Source organism: Pyrus communis, chromosome 12 (genome assembly GCF_041283825.1).
Source record: "Pyrus communis isolate YQ-2024b chromosome 12, ASM4128382v1, whole genome shotgun sequence".
Taxonomy (NCBI): domain Eukaryota; kingdom Viridiplantae; phylum Streptophyta; class Magnoliopsida; order Rosales; family Rosaceae; genus Pyrus; species Pyrus communis.
The window spans coordinates 9,605,555-9,628,553 of NC_142576.1; the positions used below are offsets into that span (position 1 = coordinate 9,605,555).

The window sequence follows — 22,999 nt, forward strand, 5'->3', positions numbered from 1 at the left end:
TGGATATTATTCATGATTGTCGATTATAGTTTGAAAACCCGCCACAGAGCGCAGACAGTTTTTCTAGTTTTGTCTAAACCCAAGATGAAAATAATTGAGGCAGTGAATTCATTTGAAACGCAGGCAGTCGTGATTCTGAGCAGGAAGTGAACAAAGAAAAGTATCAGATTATTAATCGCATTTTCCAATTTATTTGGGTGCCTCAAATTTTTATGTAGCTTTTGGTCCTGTTATATCAATTACATTGCATATGATCTACCAAGCTGAAAAGGGATTCACCTATATATATGTATGGCAACACAAACAGCATGCAGTTCATTAAATATGTTTTTACCAGAATGTTAGTTTCCAACTTCCAGACTTAAGAATTGATGGTGAGCCTCAGACTAACTCTTCCTTATTGTTTTGCAGCAAGATTATGGAACAGGGTTTTTTCACAACTTTTCGTATCAGGGAATTTTGGTGCTGTATTGCGGACTTGGTTTTGTTGTAGACTACAAAGCAACTTTTAGCCATCAAAAGGAAGTAATCAAATCGATTTTAGGGGCCTATTAATGGAGTCTTCAAGGCATTCCAAGAAAATGTTGAAGCATTCCAAGAAAATGTTGAAGCAGGTAGCTCTGTCTTTCTTTTGCAAGAGTAATAGCTTGGGGAATTTGGGTACTTCATGTTCTTGGCAGGTATTAAGATGATATAGTTAGACAAGGAGGGTTACTGACAAAACTGAAGCCTTCTTTTAAACATGATACTGTTTATCCTTCTTACTACAAGTACTATATGTTGTATGTAACATGTAACGTTATGAGAAATTTTACAATTAGTAATCAACTTCTGTTACTGTTTTTATGTTTTAGCTACAATTGTAGCACCAATTTTACGTATGCATGTGAAATTGTTTGTCTGACATGCAGCACGGTGGAATTGTAATCTAGTTGCAGGTCCTTGGTGAAAGGAACATCTTGTACGCTCACAAGGTATGTCTCTTATCTGCCTCAGCTAATTTTGAATCATTTTTTAGTATGGTGTATGTTAAATACCTTTTTCATATTATAACATCTGAATTCAAATTGTGACTGCTAACAACCAGACGAGAAGTATTAATTGAGGTAGCTATGTGATTTCAAGTGCATCAGCATGGTCTTAATTCGGGTCAGGAAGTGATTGAATCAAGTCTCAGATTTTCATTGCCAATGTCACAATGCACATGTCATCCTGGAGACATTAAATTGCCGCAGTTTTCCAACGAGATTGAAGCTTTTCAATGATTTTGGTTGTCCTGAATTTCAAAGGTAAACAATGGTATTCTTATATAAATTCTATTGCAGATTAAATTCAGGTTGAGCGATCGAGTTGAAAGTCATCTCTTCTTCTATCTATTGCAGGGGGAGTGCAGTTAATTAAAGAATGGCCAGGGTTAGCAATTTTTTCGTTTGGCCAGGAGTCTCTGGATGTAGAATGATGTGCAGAGTGATGCATTGTTCATATTGTTGGTCGAGAAGGATGCTGCTTTTATTCGATTGTCTGAGGATCGGTTTTACAATAGATTTCCATGTATTATCCTGACTGCAGAGGGGCAGCAGGATGTAGCCACCCCTCTTTTTAAGGAAGTTGAAGCTGGAATTGAAGCTAACCGGTGCTGGCTCGTGGAAAAGGATCTGCACAGGCTGGAAATTTTATCAGTTTACGGCTGTGGTCGAAGAACATGTCATATGACAGTGTGAATTTGACCACACCAGATATAAAATGGTTGGGGATACAGCCGAGTGATTTAGGCATTAGTTTGTAAAGATGTAATATCTTTTGAATTGTTTCAGTTGAAAGGAGACGGAATGGAATGAAGTAACAGTGATTTTGTGAATTTGTTTCCCCCAGGGTGATATGCTCGTTTTTCTCGTGGCCGTGTTGTTGTATCTATGAAGTTGAGTAATTATATCTTAGAAATGATGGACAAGATTTCTGTAGTTTAAGGACACGAAAAAACTAAAAGAATATAACAGAATGATGGATAATAAGCTTATTTTCATTGCTTCTGCAGATTACATTTGCCCGTTGTGTGTAATTTACATGCGACACCAGTGCAGTACAGGCTTATTCGGCGGTACTAGTGTACACGAGTAAAAAGAATAATTATTGGTCGTTTAGTAACATGTACAAGTTTGAATTCATACATATGAAGCAGTCACCTTCTAGGGGCACTTCTTTTCCGCAGCCACTGTAGCAACGATCCCCTGGTTACCTTTAGCCTTTCTAGTGCAACGGGTCGTCTAGTGGAATATATCAAGTCAGTCGTTAATTCATTCCTACTTGTCATCTCTTCTGAATCTTGATCTGAATCAGTAATGTTCTCCGGTTCTATTGTCGTATCAAGTCCCGTTTTAGGTCCTGTTGCAAGAACCTTGAGCCCCAATTCATCCCGCAGAAGTTTCGTTATTGCATCTTTCACCTCTAAATTCTGTGTAGTTGAGCCTCCATCAACATCGTGGACTCCTACAACAATCAGCATATCTTCTTTTACTGAATGCCCTGCAAATCATAAACAAGTCTTAGCATCAGCATGCTGAAAGTTCGAAACTCTGGATCCTACGTTTCTTCTTCCATTTCTCATTCGCTAATGTAATTCAAGACTGATTTTTACCCTATCCAAAATCAGAAAGAATAAATGAATGCCCAATCCTTTCATACCTGAGCTGTAGTTCTCTTTGATCATTCGTAGAACTGCAAGAAGAACAATCCGAGCTTCAACCTGTCAACAATTATTGCAGCAATTTAAGAACGTATTAGCATGAGAACAAAGAAATGAATCCTATTTAAAAAAATGCACAAACGAAATCACATAATAACATGTTCACCGAGATTGCGAAGAATATAAATTGGCTGGTACATGAGAATACCTTTGTCAGTCCTTGAAGGTCAACTGCTAAGGTTTCGGCAGTACGCTTTTGCAAGTGTTCTGCAACTTTTTCAAGCAGCAGACTTCCAGGTCTCCCTATGTCAGTTTTGTCGTGGGAACTGAACTCTCCTTGTTTGGCATTGCTGTCTTGTATAACTCCTTCACACCACTCCTCAATCAGTTGCTCTAGGAAACGATCATTAGATTTGTAACTGCAAAATAAATCATAATTAGCAAAATGTACTTGTTCATGACAACCCAAACATGTGCTGGTATACCCCGCATTCCGCATGTCCCGGTATATAGCCAGGCATTGTTGCACTTCGCTCACAGAACCGTATCTACTACGAGCCCTCAGAATTGTATTATATGTCACCTGGAAAAAAAGTGCCAAGGATTTACACGGTGGACTTGTGATCATTTTGTTTGCATTGTCATTAGAATTATACGCAGAATCATGTCAAGACATGTATGGAATTTCTTGTATTGTATAAAATAAAGCAAAAAAATGACTTTGGCAACTATGTTTCATACATGTCGGAGCAGTTCCATCCTAATGGCAGGACGAGTCGAACATAACATGCTAAGGGGAAATCCAAAAGTACACCAATGGAATTATTTGTAAATCATGCTTATTCGCACGAAAACTTTTCTCAGAACGTGTTAGGAATATATGATTGGAAATGTTCTTGGTACTCACAAAATTCGGGCGTATCTGATATTTTTTTCATTTCTGCAAACAGCGACAATGCTAGCTCCAAATTTCCACTTTCCACACAGACCTATGAACCAAAGCACATGATGCATCAACATTTAGGGTGGAAAAAAAAATGCAATTTTGCATCTAATTAATTAAGCACATGTAGGAAGAATAGTGGTTGTAAACAAGATAAATCGCGAGACAGGGAAAGCTTCAAACCTTAATAGCTGTTGTATATGCAACAACATCAGGTTTCATCCCACCTGCACGCATATTTGTCAAAATCTGCACTGAACCAAAAATTTGTTATATTCGTGTCCCTGACTTATTTTGTTTCATCGTGACTTTGTACACTGACAATGAAATATTTTGCCTTGAGTTTTGCTTCTAATTAAAAGGAAATTTTTGACAATGACGCAGAAAGAACTATAAAATAATTAAGTTAATCAAATTAATTTATCTATTACCTGCAAAGCACCCTTGACATTTCCTGAGCTTCCGCAGATATCAGCCAAAATCGACCAGCTTATTTGATTAGGATAAAGACCTATTGTTCTCATCTCATCCATTAGTGCTTGTGCATGGTAGTAGTCAGTACCACAGGCCTTCATCATAGTATTGTACGTCGTAGTTGTGGGTTTGAAAGAAAGCCCTTTAGAAAGTTCAGGTGAAATCAAATTAGAGGTGGAAAACCATACTCATGATGATGCAATGTAGATAACTATATGCTCCACGCAAACTGCTATACCTTTGTAGTTTTTGCTCTTCAAAGACTGGAAAAGCCGAAAAGCCCTATCGTACTGGCAAGCCTCGACGCAAGCATGTAGAAGGATGTTAAAACACTGCGAATTAGGTTCAGAGCCAGCCAGAAGCATCTCTTCAAACAATTGAATTGCCTTCTCCACAAGACCTGCATTTGCACAGGCGCTGATCAATGACGACCATGTAACTGTATTAGGCGTTACACCTGCAGATAGCATGTCTTCTTTGACTTTTAGAGCCATGTGCCACAATTTTGCATCTGAAAAGACCTAAACGATTGGTCATTAGTTATGGAGATCGTAAACGCCTCTCTATGGAAAATCCATTGATACTAAGAAAAATAGTGTTCGTGTACTTGTGCATATTACTATTAACAGTAAGAAAATAATATCTCATAAGCAAATTAATATTTACCTTTACAATAGTGCTGTATGTGAAGACATCCAACTTCAACACTCTGGTGACCTGCGAAGGAAGTGGGCCGAGCTCAAAACTCACAACCCAAACCCCAGTTCGCCCAAACTCACAAGCCTTTGGGCCTAGAAAGCTAGGGCCTTAGGCCGGTTGAATTAAGAGCCCAACCCGTTTAACCCTTTTCTTATTTAAACACAAAAACGCTTACATTGGGCCGGTTCTTCAAGCCCAAGGCCCGATGGAACTTAAACCCAAAACCCATATTTGAACCCAAGCCCAACTCACCTAAACCTAAATCTAACCCAAGCTCAAATCTATATTGGGCCAACCCATTTGACCCAAATGAACCGTGCCTTTGACCCAGCCCGTTGACCCAGCAACCCGATTGACCATTGACTTCCGGTCAACATTGACGGTTGACTTTTTGGGTTTCGATCAAGACCCAACCTAGCCTAATTTCGACGTCCCAGATCCATTTTTGATGTCCGTTTTCTCAAATTCAACCGTTTAAATATAGTTTTATTAATTGGACCTTTTATGTGCTTAGGTGCATTTATTTGTGGCATTTCTGTTTTCGTTAATTTGCGTGGCTTTTTGGCAGCGAAGTATCTGTGAGTGGACCCTTTCTAAAATGCATGTTTTAATAGTAGAACTGCATACATGAAAAACATGATTTAATGGTTACGTTTTATGAGTTGTTATGCTTACTGAGAATATTTTGAATTATCATATTTTATCGAATTCATGTTCTTTGTAATGTAGATGATGGATGACTTTGTACAGCTTATGAACATGCTTTTGCACACTTCTTTATAGTATAGATGATGAATGACTTTATACTATGAAGATGTTTTTGAGACACACACCTATGTTTGGAAAGTTTATGTTCAATGGTTTTGTGCTTATCTAGTGGTCACTATATCGCCACGGGCGAGGATTATGGTTGTTGGCTACGGGTTGGGAGAAATAATCTTTGGCTTTGGGCTGAGAGACATGAAGCTGGCATTGGGCCGGGATATATCATTACTGGTACCATTATTTAGCACTCTATATACGAGATATGTTTTATGAAGGTTTTATAGCATGCTAGGGTTTTCGGAAAAAACTTATTACATATTATGCTATTGAATTTCCATAAAACTTTGGGGGTTAGTATGTTGTTAACTGTTTCAGTATTATATATGTATTAACTTGGTCCACTCATGTTTGTTTTGCGCCCTCTCAGGACTTAGAATCGAGGTGTACGATCCTGGCGTCAAGGCACTTCCGCATCGGCATCTTTGAGTCCTCTCAGTGTAGTACCCATTCCTTTGCTCATTCAATTTTATACTATTCCTTTTAGTGTTCTAATTAGTTGTATGCTCTAAACACGTTCCTCACTTGCACATTAATTTTACTTAAATTTAAAAGTCTTATTTATTTCTTTTTCTCATGCATCCTAATATGGCTTCGTCACCTTCGGGTGTCAGCCAACTTGGAGATAAAGGGGTGTTGAAAAACAAGAATCTTGCATGTTTGGAGATAGAGGATTGTCCAGAGTTAACTTGTATTGCTACGGATGTATTTGGGTCTTGCGCCTCTCTTGATTCATTGCGTATTTTTACATGTGATAATCTTAGATGTTTGCCTGATGGGCTTCGCACTCTTCTATCTCTTAAGATGATAGTTATAGAGCGTTGCAATAGTCTAGAGTTCATTCCAGTTATACACGGTCTCACTTCTCTTTGCGAATTGTCTATTGTTGACTGTCCTCAGTTTTCCAGTCTACCTAATGGGCTAGATTACTGCACTTCTCTTCAAACATTGGAAATACAAAATTACTCCAAAACAATGACAATTCCAATCACACAAGACCTCCCATCTCTTTGTGCATTGCATATTAGAAATTGTCCTGAATTATCAAGCCTACCGAGGGGGTTGGAATATTGTACCTCTCTTCAGAAGCTGATGATATTGTCTTGCTATAAACTCACCTTGATTCAAATTCATGGCTTCCCATCTCTCCGGAAGTTGTCAACAAAGTATTGCAAGAGTCTAGAGTCGATTCCAAGTTCTTTGCAAGGCTGCACATCCCTCCGTGAGCTGCATATGAGTTGTTGTAACAGTTTGAAGCATTTTCCAGATGGGCTACAACCGCTTGCCTCTCTTGAGAATCTCACAATACGTAGTTGCCCAAACCTAGAAACTACTCCAAGTTTAGAAAGCCTCACGCACCTCAGTGAGTTGGTTATATATGAGTGTGATGGACCAAAAAGTTTACCTAGTGGGTTAGCAGCATCTTCGCAATGCAACCTTGCCCACTTGAATGTATTGAAAATTGGTGGGTTTTGCAAGGAGCTCAATTCATTCCCTTATTTTCAGGTTATGTCACAACTGGAAATATTAAGCTTGTGGGGTTGGCCCAAACTAAAGTCTCTACCTGAACAAGCTCAACACTTCACTTCTATAACACATTTGGTTATATATTCGTTTGACGGCTTGGAGGCTCTTCCTGAGTGGTTGGGTAACCTTGCATCTTTTAAGTTCCTGTAGAATTGCAAGAATCTGATGTATCTACCTATTGTTGAAGCTATGCAACGTCTCACCAAATTAAATGAGATACACGTTTCTGGTTATCCCCTTCTAAAAGAGAGATGCAACAAGGAGAGCGGCCCAGAATGGCCCAAGATTTCACATATTGCAAAGATCACTGGTAGGTTTTTCTTTCCTCTTGCATTCTACTTTTTTCTCTCGCATTTCAGTTTAGTTAATTACTAATTATCTGATATCGTGTCTCTTTTACTCAATTCCATTATATCTAATGTGCTCAACTCTGTTTTTCATAGAATTTCCTTCCCCTCTACGACTTACTGCATTGTCAAATTTTTAAATCATATGATACGCTGATAACTAAGATATGCTCTCTTTGCTCATTTTAGTTGACTATCAACCTTACTAGCCAGACACAAGACTTATCCCCAAATACTTCAAAGTTGTGTGCATGGTTGATGTAAATCTTATTCAAGTCAGCTACTCTTTTAAAGGTACGACTTCTATTTTAAACTTTCAAGCATCTCCAAAATGAACAAAACATGATCCTTTTTCGCCTCGGATATTGGTCAAAGTTGTGTAGTTTCCTGAGACAGGTGATGTTGGAGTTGAAGTTGAAGTTCCCAATTGCTTGAAGTTGCATGGCATCAAGGTAATCTTTTCACCTCCTGTACCTCATCTCCTCTAACTTCTCCCTATTTAGGGGTTTCATAGTTTATAGCTTCACTCATGATGTCGTTTCTGCAGGGGCATCTTTTATTCTTTTAGCATAATTTGGAGGTGGCTTTCTGGGATGGATTTCACTCAACTGGAGGAACTGGAGGAATGTAATCTTAATCGTTGAATTTATAAGGTGGGTGATGATGCTATGTCCTCAGATTTTTTATTAGCCTATGCATTCAATCTGCCATCTGTGTACTAGCAGGGTAACTGTAAAAAATTGTTTGCCTTCTGTGAGATGTAATAATTAAGGTTTGCCAAAGGAAAAGTATTGAAGAACATTTCTTATCATTTTGATTTATGTAGCTAGTACCAGATTGTGAAGTAAGCCTGGTTGGTTAAGGCTCAGTAGCAAATCCGAGGCAGTCACCGTATGAGGCATTAAGATTTGTGTCTCTGGGTCTCAACCACATTTACTCCAAAAGTATGTAAGAAACATTGTATGTTCTTTTTTATTAATGTGACAGTGCATACAGAAAGTAGGACTTCTCATATAAGTTGCTTCCACCACATCCCAGGCAGGTCTACAGATAATGCAATTTTACATGGAGGGTTATGGACAAGACTGGAAGCTTTCTTTCGAACAGGATTACAGGACACTCTGGTCAGAGGCGGCTGGTATATATTTTCATTTAACCATCTTATAACTACGAGTATCATGTATGTACAATATTGAGATGTCCACAATTGTGACATTGTTTCTTTGGTAGGCAGCAAGGTAAGTCTCCTGTGCATCTGTCTGAATGCGAATTAATAACCTTGTTCCGATTGATCATCATCTAGGAATAACTAGTTCCAGTTGAAGAGAATCCATTTTGATTAGGAAAATAGAATGGAGGGAAGTACATATAGGTTTTCAAATCACAAATGACTTGATGTGTCGAAGAGAATGAAAGATTTCTTCTTTCTCAATACGAGTCAGAAACTTACTCGTGACTGTTGCTAACTTGTAACATGTTGTTTTGGTTATAACTACGAGTATCATGTATGAACAATATTGAGATGTCCACAATTGTGACATTGTTTCTTTGGCCGGCAGCAAGGTGAAATTATAGTTGCGGGGTGCGGGGAAAAGTAATATCTTGTACATTCACAATGTAAGTCTCCTGGGTATTTGTCTGAATGGGAATTAATAACCTTGTTCCTATTGATCATCATCTAGGAATAACTAGTTCCAGTTGAAGAGAATCCATTTTGATTAGGAAAATAGAATAGAGGGAAGCACATATAGTTTTTCAAATCACAAATGACTTGATGTGTCGTAGAGAATGAAAGATTTCTTCTTTCTCAATACGAGTCAGGAACTTACTCGTGACTTAGTGCCGGCCCTGACAGGGTGCAATAGGTGCCACCGCACAGGGCCCCCAAATCGGAAGGGCCTTCGATTTTTCAAATTTGCATACATTTACGTATATATAGTAGTATGTGTAGAATATTACAAACTTGAGTCTTAGCGCAAGTGGTATTATATGTAGAATATTACAAACTTGAGCCTTAGCGCAAGTGGTATTATTTCTTTTTTACAGCGGCCCAGGAAATGGGTTCAAAACTCATCTTCATCATCTTTTCAGTTTATTTTTATTAAATGCATAAGCTTCCGCAAAATAATATAAAAATTCCACACAATAACATGAAAATTTGAACCCTGACCCTCTAAATAGTTAAGAAAAAACAATACGCCACATTTCCACTTGTTGATTTGTTAAATTTGTTTGTGTTGTTAGAATTTATAGAAGTTCAATTGAAAACTAAAATTATTTTTTTGAACAAAAAAAAAAAAAAAATTCTTAGTGTTTTTGAACAAAGATCACTGGTAGGTTTTTCTTTCCTCTTGCATTCTACTTTTTTCTCTCGCATTTCAGTTTAGTTAATTACTAATTATCTGGTATCGTGTCTCTTTTACTCAATTCCATTATATCTGATGTGCTCAACTCTGTTTTTCATAGAATTTCCTTCCCCTCTACGACTTACTGCATTGTCAAATTTTTAAATCATATGATAAGCTGATAATTAAGATATGCTCTCTTTGCTCATTTTAGTTGACTATCAACCTTACTAGACAGACATAAGACTTGTCCCCAAATACTTCAAAGTCGTGTGCATGGTTGATGTAAATCTTATTTAAGTCAGCTACTCTTTTAAAGGTACGACTTCTATTTTAAAATTTCAAGCATATACAAAATGAACAAAACATGATCCTTTTTCCCCTCCGATATTGGTCAAAGTTGTTTGGTTTTTGTCCCGAGACAGCTGCTGTTGGAGTTGAAGTTCTGTTTATGGAAAATTATGTTCATTTTAATTATAAGCGTACGAGCACTTCCCAATTGCTTAAAGTTGCATGGCATCAGGGTAATCTTTTCACCTCCTTTACCTCATCTCTTCTAACTTCTCCCTGTTTACGGGTTTCATAGTTTATAGCTTCACTCATGATGTCGTTTGTGCAGGGGTATCTTTTATTCTTTTAGCATAATTCAGAGGTGGCTTTCTAGGATGGATTTCACTCAACTGGAGGAACTGTTGTGCAATCGGTCCAAATAAGCTCAGATTTCAGGGGATCGAAATGTAATCCTAATAGTTGGATTTATAAGGTGGGTGATGATGCCATGTCCTCAGATTTTTTATTAGCCTATGCATTCAAACTGCCATTTGTGGACTAGCAGGGTAACTATAAAAAATTGTTTGCCTTTTGTGAGATGTAATAATTAAGGTCTGCCAAAGAAAAAAGCACTGAAGAACATTTCTTATCATTTTGATTTATGTAGCTTGTACCAAATTGTGAAGTAAGTGTTTGGGTTAATATTTGAACATTGGACTTAAATGAAGGAAAGCCCAAGAGTGCGTAATTAAAGGGAACATGCCTGAAGCACAGCATCAAGGCCATAAATAAATTGAAGCATTCTCAGCCAAATATAAGTCATGTGCTTACCATTGAAGTGATAAGTGATGGAGACTAATATGCTATTAGACAAAGAACACTTTTTAGTAGCATTACAAGTGAAAAGTTGATGACTCACTATCTTCCAAGTGCTTTCCGGTAAGAACAAAGCTACCGCAGTCGGGTTAATCTGCCTATAAAAGCAGGAAGATGCTCCAGAGACAAAGATACTCAACCAATCAAACAAACAAATATACAAACTTTGATCTTAAGCCAGATTTGTATCTAAAACCTGTAATTAGCCCATATCTTAGTCATTTTCAGGATTATTCCCTACGAAAGCTATCTTTTGTCTAGTTTAAAGCTCTGCTACCTCCTTCAGTGGCGTAGTATCGATCCCCTTGTGTAAACTTGTTTACCATCCATCCCTTTTTAGCGTATAAACCCTTGTAATCTCAAAGATAAGCAATTGCAAGAAGTTCAACCTTGCCAAACAAGGTGAAATCTTGCCCGAGGCTCTTTGTTTGCTTTCTGAATTAATAGATTTATTGCTTAATGTATTCTCCAACATGTATTCAAGTTATTCCCATCGGTTTTCCTATTATAAAAGTTCCATTTACATTTGGATCTAGTTAGTTTAATGGATATGTTATCATTAAAATCAATTAAGAACCAAGTAAATGACTTAAGGGGATATGGACTCCCTTCATTCGAGCACACAAGACTATGAACTAAAAGTCCTTATTTACAAGGCAAGAAAAAGAACTTAATGTGTACTTAACTCATCTACTACAATCCTTTGATAACAAGAAGTCCGAGTAACTTGGGGTGCAAGTAATCGACTAAACACAACTTGTTCTACATCTGCTATACTGAGATAGCAGTGGCACGCCTAGCACTTAGTTAGTTTTGATTGCGAGCCTCAAGGCCTACACCTTAGACCCCACAAAGGCACCTTTCAGAACTAACTTTGTCCTCTTCTTGTAGCACATCAACAAGTAAGAGCCCGACTACACATCCAAAATACCAATCCCTTGGGGAGCTGTGCTGAGGTCCGAGGATTCGTCTCTAGAGAAATCTTCGCCCGAACATAGTTTTGGCACGCCCGGTGGGATCTTATTAGTCTTGTATGACAAGGAAAAAAAGGAAAGAGAAAACCTTCAGGTGGAACACAGAATACGGGCCATCCCAATGTCTACCAAGATCAAGCATGACTAATCATCTAGAGGATTTTCCTTCCCTACAAGGAACAGTTATTCTAGAAAGCCCGACTCCATTCGAGAAGTCAATAGGGAAGGTAACCAATGATGACTTGCAAGCCACCATGGTACAAGTGCTAAGAAGTATGGAGAAGATCACTCTGGATACCAGATGAGAAGTAAGCAGACTTTGGTCTTTAACGGGGAGTTTGCAAAAAACGATTAGATATGGAGTACTCTACTCCAAAAAATGGTTGTGCCAGGTAAGAAAGTCCCTAAAATGAATCAGTTATCCCTCTATTTCCTTTGCTTGAGGAAAAGAAGGATAAAGGAAAAAACAAGGAAGGATCTGGAACTAGCCAGCCAGTATTGGAGAAAAGGAAGTATGAGATGCCCCAGTTAATCGGAGAATCCAGTGGAAAAGGCGAGCCTACTAAGGCAGACAAGTCCCCCTTATAGGCCACCGCCATTGGTTAATAAAGAAGGAAGGTCCAAATGGAGGAAGCTCGAACCAAGAAAGAAGACTTACTCAGGCAACAATCGTAGCCCAAAGTGCGAACTTCCTCATACCCCACATGATAATACAACCAACCAACAACTTAGAGATGAGTTAGCTGAGTTAAGGAGGATGATGGCCCAGAATGCTCAACCTTAGGCTCGCCCGTTGTTCAGGAACACTTACTAGAAGCCATACCCCGAGTATATTGATGAGCATAATCCTTTTCCACTCAACTTCAAGATGTCTGCGTTCCCCACTTTTAGTGGAGAATATGGCAGTGTGTCATCTAGAGATCACATCTTTAAGTTCTCAAACCATTGCGTAGCATTCGAAGACAATCCTAATTATAAGTTAAGATTGTTTGGGAACTCGTTGGTTGGTCTAGCATCTCAATGATATTCTCTATTACCCCCTAATTCTATTGCTAATTGGGGGCAAATGGAGATGGCTCTCTATGAGTAGTTATATAGGATGGAGTCCGAGATCTCTATCAATAACCTAGTGGAGGTAAAGAAATATGAACATGAGTTTACAGAGGACTTCGTGATGAGGTTTAAAAGGACAAGAATGAGGTGCCAATTCCCTATCAATCATGCCCAACTTGTATCCATTGCTCAGAAGGCTTTGAGGTTGCCTTTGAGGAAAAAGTTTTATGATGTGCAATTCAATGAGTTGCAAGAGTTGGTGATTGTTGCCACAAAGTATGAGAAACTGTTGCTTGAATAACAAGTGAAGCACTTATCTAAGGTGTCTCCTTTCTACAAAAGTAAATCTGCCATTCACCAAGTGGAGTTTGAAGAAGCAGAACCAGAAGAGAATAATGGCCATGGAAGTGAGGGAATAGACATGTGTGCAGCAGAGATAGCTACCCCATTTAAACCTTTAATAGTGAAAAGGTTTAGTCCAACCAGTCAAGGATCAGAAAGTGGTGATGAATGATGGTGGATTTGTCCCCATGAAGCCCCCCTCCCAAAAAAAAACCAAAGTTAATCTTTTGATTTAACCAAGGCCTCGAAGATCTATGAAGAGCTGATGCGGGCAAAAGTGATTATGCCAGACAACACTAAAAAGATGCCTAAACCAGAAGAGCTAAGATGAATGAAGTATTGTAAGCTGCACTACACCTTCAATCACTCCATAACCAACTATGTCTAGTTCAGGGATTGGATACAAGACCTCATAGTCAAGAGAAATTTGTTGTTGGAGAAACCTCAAGCTAATTTGATGATTGACACAAATACTTTCCCAGAGGCCCCAATCAACATGATCAACTTGACTTGGGTTGAAAAAGGGAAAGGGAAAACCACCTGGGAAATGAAAGCAGAAAAGAGGCAAGTTGATAGACCAACAAAAGAAACTATAAAGTTGCCCGAGAAGCCTAAAGCAGCCTTAGTTAAATGGTTGGTGTTATGTAGTAAGTGTTAGTGTGAATGTGAGTTGGAAGTCCTAGCATCTAGAGCTATTGTTGATCGGAAGTTGGTCAAAAGAAAAGAGAAGAACAAGAAGCCCATAGAAGCATCATGCGGTAGTTGAGAAAGAAACATCCAGAAATGTTTTCCAACAGTTGGGGAGAGATTCTCAACCAAATGGCTTGTCAGAGGTATTCAAAAATTATGAAGCTTCTGAAGAATGGGAAGACAGAGAAGCCAAAATACCAAAATGGGTAGATGTGAGGCCACCCTAGCCAAGCTATATCGGTGGAGATGTCAGAATAAAGGAGAAGATGTTAAATCCAGTCATAAAGAAAAATCCTACCCTACTCGGGCAGAAATGGTACATAGTTGGAAAGGATGGGAAGCTTGTCAAAGAAATGAGAGCCTCTATGATCAGGATGGTTCAAAGGCAGCACAAAGCCCACATGAACTCACTAAAAGTCCCCGCTGCCTCAGAAACCTCTGAGAATGTCAAGTTTGAGAAAATGCCTCATGGGGGAAGAAACCAACTTCATTGGAGAACCAAAAAGGAGGTAGAAAAGGCTAATAACAAAATAGAGGAGGAAAGAGATCATGTACCACAAAACCTTCATCTTGGGAAGTATAGAATCTTAAGGAGAGCTCAGGAAGGCATAGTAATGATGCTGACACCAAGATGGAGCCTAGAGCCAATTTGTTTTGGAACTATCTCGCCCAAAAGGAGAATGCCCTCACTGTTGTTGGTCGATACTCTTTGTGAAGTTCCAGGACAAATGCCAAACTTTGGCATAACTTAAGAGGAAGCGCTGCCTGAGCTAATGCTGCCTAAAGAAGCACAGGTCTGGTTAGATGAATTCATGGGTCACATTGGGAGCAAAAAAGAAGACTTACCTGGACCTAGCAACTTCCACGTAAACATGACATATTGATGTGATAAAAGATATCACTCAAATTAAACCCTTTTATTGACAATTGTAGTAAAGATGTAAGTAGGGATTGTTCTAGGCCGGGGATTAGGATTGATTGCTAATCTACTCAAAATGGACTCAAAAACATAAAACTAGGCTTAAAAACACTTAACTAGACTCAAAGAACTCAAAACAAACTAAAAAGACTCAAAACAACACAAAACAATCAAATAGACTCAAATTAGACACTAAGACTTAATTTGGACGAATTCTAACTTTAACTTGACTCAAAACACTTAAAAACACAAATTGGATAGATTTTAGCTAATTTGACACAACAAAGTAAATGGGATTGGGTTTTTGACGAATTTAAAGTAAAAACAAGTAACTTCAAGACTTAAACAAAGTTTGGCACGAAATTGAGTGAATGGATGGGTGATAAGCTAGCCAGAAGGTCCTTTTCCACACATGACACACTTGCATACAAATTGATTTCCAGTTGCTTTTTCAATAAACCATGAACCTCAACACCCTAGATTAACCATGACATCATTAATTAACCCTCAAATTTTCCTTAAGTCATTGAATTAGACGCACAACGCATCGGCAACCAAATTATTCTTCCCAAGTTCCCTACATGAACTGCATAATAGAGACACGAGCAAAGATCATTAAACTTCGTGAAAATCATAAGCATTGACAAGACATTCGTAACTATGACATCATGATACTCATGCTAGGAATTTAACTTAACATGATTGTGACAAGCAACCTTTACTACTTGTGAATAAGTTTGTAACGATTATGTGAAACTCCCTTATATTCTAGCATCAAATTCAAGCATGCAAACTAAGTAGGCCTCCTTAATCAACATACAAGAATAAGTTCTTAATCAAAGGGTTAAGTAAATTGCATTCACAATTTATGAAATCACAACTGGAATTAATCAACTCATATCACAAATATAATCATGGTTTCAAAGTCTCCTCTAGCTAAAACAAGTTTAGCCTCTCATGTTCACAACAAAACAAAGAGAATTTAAATTAAACATTGAAAACAAAAGATAGACTAAACCTAAAAACATTCCAACAATCCAACTTGAATAACAAAAATGTCCAAGGCTACTCCTCTTCTCTTTCTTCCTTGCTAGGCTGCGGCACAAGGGTCTAAGGGTGTGAAATTGGGTTGTGGTGTGTTATGATGAAGGATTGATGAATGGCAGGGAAGTATAATGGATGATAGGGTGCAGGATTGTGTATGTGTGATGGTTGAATGGAAGGATGCGACTGTGTGTTAGAGAGGGATGAATGATGCCTCAATTGTGTATATGAATGAATGGATGTGTGTATGGGTGCAGCAAAGTGTATATATTTTAGGGAAAGGATCTTGACTTTAATTAAATATTTTAGGAAAGAATTAGACCCCAAATCGTCAAGGAAAAGGAGAATTAAAGTCAGAATCCCAAGGGAAAAGGGATAGGAAACTTGCAGCAAGGACTAGGAAATAGGAAAGGTGTTTCCCTTGCACGGCAAAGAAATGATAAAGGGCAAGGAGGTGCAGCATCCCTCTTTGGCTGGGATTAAGGCTTCTAGAACTTATATTTAAGTGTCCTAAATTGATTAGGAACTCCTTTGATAGCTGGAACATAAGTAAGAAAGATTTAGGATTGACTAAGTCAAAATAAGGAAGTTTGACTCATGTTTCCTTCTTTGTGGTTGATTCCTTTTCTTCCAAGTCTTGAATTAATTTCATCCATCTCTTTAGCAGATTCCTAGCCTCCTTTAGTCTTCAATTTCGTCCATCCAACTTGCTCCAAGCATGTGCTAACCATTCCAAGCCCAAAACTGCTCCAAATTGCTTCGAATTGCACTTTCTTGCCACTTTAGCCAATTAGACCTACAAACACACGAAAATAGCTTAAAATAACTAAGAACTAACAACATAAATGTAAGAAAACAAGCTAACTAAGTCACATAAATACGCTTCTATCAAATTCCCCCACACATAGCTTTTGCTAGTCCTCGAGCAAAACAAAACAAACAAAACACAATCTAGACCTTCCAACAATTGTCTCAGGGATTTCCAATGAACATGACATATTAAAAATCACTACTCACATAGATTTTAGCCATCTTTACTCTTAAGCAAACACTTAACCACAGTTACCACTTACTAGCTCACATTTAATCAATTAAAACAACATTTGGAATGTAGTAACATGCCTTAGAGAATTCCCTCAATTCCTCACTAGATATACTCTTTATTTTCACACAGATTTTTTTACTACACTCCCTACACTATGTATATGTGAGAAGATTGATGTAAACATGTAAACTAGCACTCACATATGTTATAACAAAGAAAGCATTTTCTGGAATTATTAAAATGACATGTATATAATCTCATGAATGGAATGCTACTACTTACAACGAGAACCAGGGATTCCATATGCTCATTCCAAATTCAAACTCCACATATTAAACACATAACATCAAGATAGAAGTCTAAGGGTTGTAATGAGGCTAAGGTATTGGCTAACAAAGAAAGGTAAAGGATAAACAAAGGTTCTTAAAGCAATAGGAAGCAAAGTAATGAAATTGACACTTAGAATTCACTTTTGATGCAGAAATCAACTTTTAAACACAAGGGGAAGATTCACACAAAACTTAGGGTCAAATTCAAACTTTTGGACCCTTTCTTCAACAACCAATACTTGTGAGTTCATTCTCACTTATTTCTCAACTTTTTTTCTTTCTTTTCGCAACTTTTTTTTTTCTTTCTTTTCTTTCTTTGCCGTGCCCTTTTACACTCCCCCATACTTGTTTTTTCTACAATATGTTGATCAAAAGGAATTCCTTTTAAGTCATACTTCACTATTCTTTAAAAACAAGGGTATGGATAGTCCTAATCTAGGCTACGTGAGGATAATGTGGTTAACAAAGAAAATAGGCTAAATAAGGCTCAAAAGGGTTAAACCTACAATACATACGCAAAGGGATAAGGCTTTTTGGCTTTGGTTTAACTAAACAACTTCATCTTATTGTATGTTATGCAATCAATATCATGCTTTGAATGAAATGGGCATGAGTTCTAGTATTTGGAACTATAATGATGAAATGCATTATAAGTAGCAACCAAGTAAAGAAACAATGAGATCATGCAACGACCTTAGAAAACAATAATCCACTGATTTATAACTCTCCAAACAAAGTTTAGGCTCAAGTCTCTCAGGGTTGTAGTGTTAGTTTGAGTTCCTTCCTTTAAACATGTTACAAAAACTGATTTTTTTTCTTGTGATCACATGTGAATTCGTAAACAACTATAACTAAACATAAACCAAAGAGCAGATCAAACCTCCATCCATGTTTGTAACTTTCTTTAATAGTCATGCAATTAAAAACCAAATCCTCATCATTGTGTTGGAAGGTACCCTAAGACACAAATAAACACACAAAAACAACTCTAAAACACTCTTTTGGGTTTTTCAAAACTGTTTTTCAAATATTTTTTCTTTCAAATTTTCGTATTTTCTAATTAAGAGACATAAAAACACTTCAAAACACACTAAAAACACTTAAAAATAGTGAGTAACAACATTAGAAGTGATAGGTGAATAAATCCCACAAAAATCATGCAAAAACAGCTTGTTTACTCCCCCACACTTAAAGCAAACATTGTCTTCAATGTTTCAAAGAAAGACTCACACTTAAACAAGCAAACAACATAACAAACAAACACAACTAACATGGCAAAATAAAATCAATAAAGAGAAAGGGTTAGGAACGCAAATCTGGTTGTGGATTGTTGGATTGCCTAAGTCTTCTTTATTTGAATGCATGGATTGCCTCCCAAGAAGAGCTTACTTTAACATCTTCTAGCTGTATGATACCTCATTTTAAGCTCTATTAGAACCCACGGCATGGAGGTGTATATCCTCCACAACCTACTCTTCGACATGCTCATAATATGGCTTCAAACGATGCCCATTCACCTTGAATTCTTGGCCATTCCTTAAGCTTTGAATTTGGACTGCACCATAAGGAAAAATATTAGTAATAACAAAAGGACCAATCCATTTAGAACATAACTTACTGGTAAACAAACAAAGGCGAGAGTTGAAAAGTAACACTTTCTGCCCAATTGAGAATGTCTTGCTACGAATCATCTTGTCATGAAATGTCTTTGTCTTCTCCTTGTAAATGCGATCATTCTCATAAGCCTCATGCCTAATCTCTTCAAGTTCATTCAATTGAAGCTTCCTATGAAGTCCAGCCGCATCTATGTCCATGTTGAATGTTTTGACGGCCCAATGCGCCTTGTGTTCTAATTCCATGGGAAGATGGCATGGTTTGCCATAGATAAGCTAAAATGGGGACATGCCAATGGGTGTTTTGTAGGCCGTACGATATGCCCACAGTGCATCCTCCAAACGCAAGCTCCAATCCTTTCTTGTTGGCCCAACGGTTTTCTCCAAAATCTGCTTGATTTCTCTATTTGAAACCTCGGCTTGGCCATTTGTTTGAGGGTGATAAGGTGTTGAAACCTTATGTGTGACATTATATTTCTTGAGCAGCGCCTCAATGGTGCGATTACAAAAATGAGACCCTCCATCACTTATGAGCACTCTAGGCATCCCAAATCTAGAGAAGATGTTATTTTTGATAAAATCTGCAACCATTCTAGAATCATTAGTACGGGTGGCTTTTGCTTCCACCCATTTTGAGAAATAATCAACCGCAAGCAAAATATAAGTGAAACCATATGAAGAAGAAAAAGGACCCATGAAATTAATGCCCCAAACATAAAAAATTTCAACATTGAAAATAGGGGTCTGCGGTATTTGATCCCTTGCACCTATATTGCCCATTATTTGACAACAATCACAAGTCATACAAAAAGTTCTAACATCCTTAAAGATTGTAGGCCAATAAAATCCACATTCTAATACCTCAAGGGATGTGCGTTGTGTGCCAAAATGACCTCCACATGCATAAGTGTGACAAAAAGCTAAAATTGAATTAAACTCAGAATCATGCACACACTTACGAAGAATCTGATCAGAACAATATTTCCACAAATATAGGTCATCCCACATATAAAACTGTGCATCCTTTTTGGGTTTATCATATTGGTGTTTGTTTAGGGTGCTTGGAACTTGTTTAGACACTAAATAATTCACCAAATCTGCATACCATGGCTCACTTACCTCAATGGACAACAATTGCTCATCTGGGAACGTCTCTTGGATGGGTAAGGACTTCTCATCGTGCACCAAACAACTCAAGTGGTCAGCCGCCACGTTTTCACTTCCTTTCTTGTCTCTAATTTCAATATCGAACTCTTGAAGGAGGAGCATCCAACAAATTAGCCTTGGTTTGGCCTCTTTCTTGGCGAATAAGTACTTCAACGCTGCATGGTCAGAATAAACAACTTTAGTGTCAAGTAAATGAGAACGAAACTTATCTAAAGCAAACACAACAGCAAGAAGTTCTTTTTCAGTGGTAGAGTAGTTCAATTGAGCATCATTCAAGGTCCGGGATGCATAATAGATGACATGTGGCTGCTTGTTCTTCCTTTGGCCTAAAACAGCCCCTATTGCATAATTTGAGGCATCACACATGAGCTCAAAAAGTTTGCTCCAATTTGGTGGAACTATGATTGGGGCCGAGGTAAACATCTCCTTGAGGCGTTTGAAGGCCTTCTCACATGCTTCATTGAACACAAATGACACTTCCTTTTGAAGGAGACGGCAAAGAGGTTGTGCAATCTTTGAAAAATCCTTGATGAATCGTCTATAGAATCCTGCATGTCTAAGAAAAAAACGAACCTCTCTCACTGAAGTAGGAGAGGGTAAGTAGCGTACAAGATCTATTTTTGATTTATCAACCTCAATTCCTTTTTTAGAGATTATGTGACCCAAAACTATGCCTTGTTTTACCATGAAATGACATTTTTCCCAATTTAGAACAAGGTTAGTTTCAATGCATCTTTTCAAGATTGAAGTGAGATTATGTAAACAATCATCAAACGAATCACCAAAAACACTAAAATCATCCATGAATATTTCAATGATCTTTTCAACATAATCTAAAAATATACTTACCATGCATCTTTGAAATGTGGCTGGTGCATTGCACAAACCAAATGGCATTCGACAATTAGGCAAAGGTACCAAAAGGACACATGAATGTGGTCTTTTCTTGGTCATCCGGAGCTATAACAATTTGATTATATCCCGAATAACCATCAAGAAAACAATAAAAAGAATGACCGGCTAACCTTTCAAGCATTTGATCAATGAATGGCAAAGGGAAGTGATATTTCCTTGTAGTGGCGTTGAGCTTCCTATAATTGATGCAAACTCTCCAACCTATTCAGATACGTGTAGGCACAAGCTCATTCTCTTCATTCTTCACCACAGTGACTCCGGATTTCTTTGGAACAACTGGGACCGGCGAAACCCAACAACTATCAGAGATTGGATAGATCACTCCACAATCAAGTAGCTTGATAATCTCATTTTTCATGACTTCCATCATTGGAGGGTTGAGTCAGCGTTGAGCTTCTCGAGATGGTTTAGCCCCCTTCCTCCAAGAGTATTCTATGCATGCAAGTTGTAGGACTTATCCCCTTAATGTCGGCCAAGGTCCACCCAATGGTTGTTTTGTACTGCTTTAGTACCCTCACCAACTAGTCTTCTTCTTGTGCCGTGAGTGAGGAAGCAACAATGACGGGCAAAGTTTCTTGTTCTCCCAAGAAAACATACTTCAAGTGGTTTGGTAATGTGGCTGTATCACTGAATGAAGCAACTTATTAGTAGAAACAGGAATTGGAATTGGGATTGGAGACTTACCATTTTTCGTGGCAATGACTCTAGAACAGCCACCATCTCAAATACATCTTCACAAGGGGGTACGGCATGGAATTCCTGATTGGTGCCGTGGGTGTGATTTGGTGCTGTTTCTTGGTTTTTGAGTTCCATTCCACTTGTAATGACCGTTTCAAGTGCATCCTCATGTAATTGTTTAAGATGTTCCTGCGCCAATGAATCAATAATATCAATAGAAAAACATGAATGATCATCACTAGGATATCTCATAGTTTTAGAAATGTTAAAATCAATAATCTTGCCATCAAATTCCATTGTCAATGTTTATTTGAACGCATCTATCTTGGTGCGGGCTGTTTTCATGAAGGGTCTCCCAAGTATCGGCAAGGGTGTGGAATGGGCTGTATCTTCCATCTCAAGCACATAGAAATCAGCCGGGAAGATTAAGTTATTAACCTACACCAAAATATCTTCCAACACTCCTTTTGGATATGCATTAGAACGATCGGCTAATTGAATAATAACACCATCATTTTTCAGCTCTCCTAAGTTCATAGATGCATAAATAGAGTATAACATGACATTAATGGATGCACCTAAGTCTAACATGGCATGTTCAAACTTAGTATTGCCAATAACACAAGGGATTGTGAAACTACCTAGATCTTTGCATTTAGGAGGCAATTTCCTTTGTAAGACCGCTGAAACATTCTCACTTACCCTTACCACTTCCTTATTCGAAATCCTCTTCCTTGTTGTGCAAAGCTCTTTCAAGAACTTGGCATACTTTGGAACTTGTTTGATTGCATCAAAGAGTGGAATATTGACTTGCACCTTTCTAAATGTCTCAAGAATGTCCTTGTCATTCTCCTCTTTCGTTGATTGCACAAATCTGCGAGGGAAAGGTACATTGGGTGGAATAGGGTTAGAAATAAGTGAATTTGGACCTAACTTACCTGTAGTGGACGAACTGGATGAATTAGGGTCTTTAAGTGGCTACGGCAAAGGTGTTTCTACCCTTGTCGTGGCTTGGCCTTGTCCCTCTTCCTCAAATTGCAACTTCTCATCCTCTTTTTGACTTGATTTGGATGGTCTTGGGTTAGTTCCAACTTCTTTGCCACTTTTCAATGTGATGGCTTTGGCATATTCAAATTCTCCCTTAGGGTTGATAATGGTTGAACTAGGCAATTTGCCTTGGTCTCTAAATTGTCCCATGAATTCCGCCATCTTCCCCATTTGTTTCTTCAATTCATCCACCTCTT

The 22,999-nt window shown here is 38.1% G+C and overlaps 1 protein-coding gene and 2 pseudogenes across 3 annotated transcripts in view; 2 read left to right on the forward strand and 1 right to left on the reverse strand.

Annotated features, from left to right (window-relative positions):
- Positions 1 to 22,999, forward strand: part of LOC137744859 (putative disease resistance protein RGA3) — a 57,699-nt gene that overhangs the window by 2,129 nt on the left and 32,571 nt on the right. Inside the window, exons 5-6 of the mRNA XM_088681114.1 lie at positions 412 to 614; positions 912 to 974. The gene's annotated coding sequence lies outside the window, so the exon portion shown is untranslated. The remainder of the gene's footprint in view (positions 1 to 411; positions 615 to 911; positions 975 to 22,999) is intronic.
- On the reverse strand, positions 2,114 to 4,617 carry LOC148692309 (pentatricopeptide repeat-containing protein At5g02830, chloroplastic-like; annotated as a pseudogene). Its single transcript, XR_015954085.1, has 8 exons — positions 4,339 to 4,617; positions 4,058 to 4,242; positions 3,810 to 3,875; positions 3,591 to 3,672; positions 3,169 to 3,266; positions 2,892 to 3,102; positions 2,683 to 2,743; positions 2,114 to 2,523 (listed from the first exon to the last, which is right to left on the reverse strand). The product of XR_015954085.1 is annotated as a pentatricopeptide repeat-containing protein At5g02830, chloroplastic-like (transcript).
- On the forward strand, positions 6,444 to 8,691 carry LOC148692310 (uncharacterized; annotated as a pseudogene). Its single transcript, XR_015954087.1, has 2 exons — positions 6,444 to 7,458; positions 8,534 to 8,691. The product of XR_015954087.1 is annotated as an uncharacterized LOC148692310 (transcript).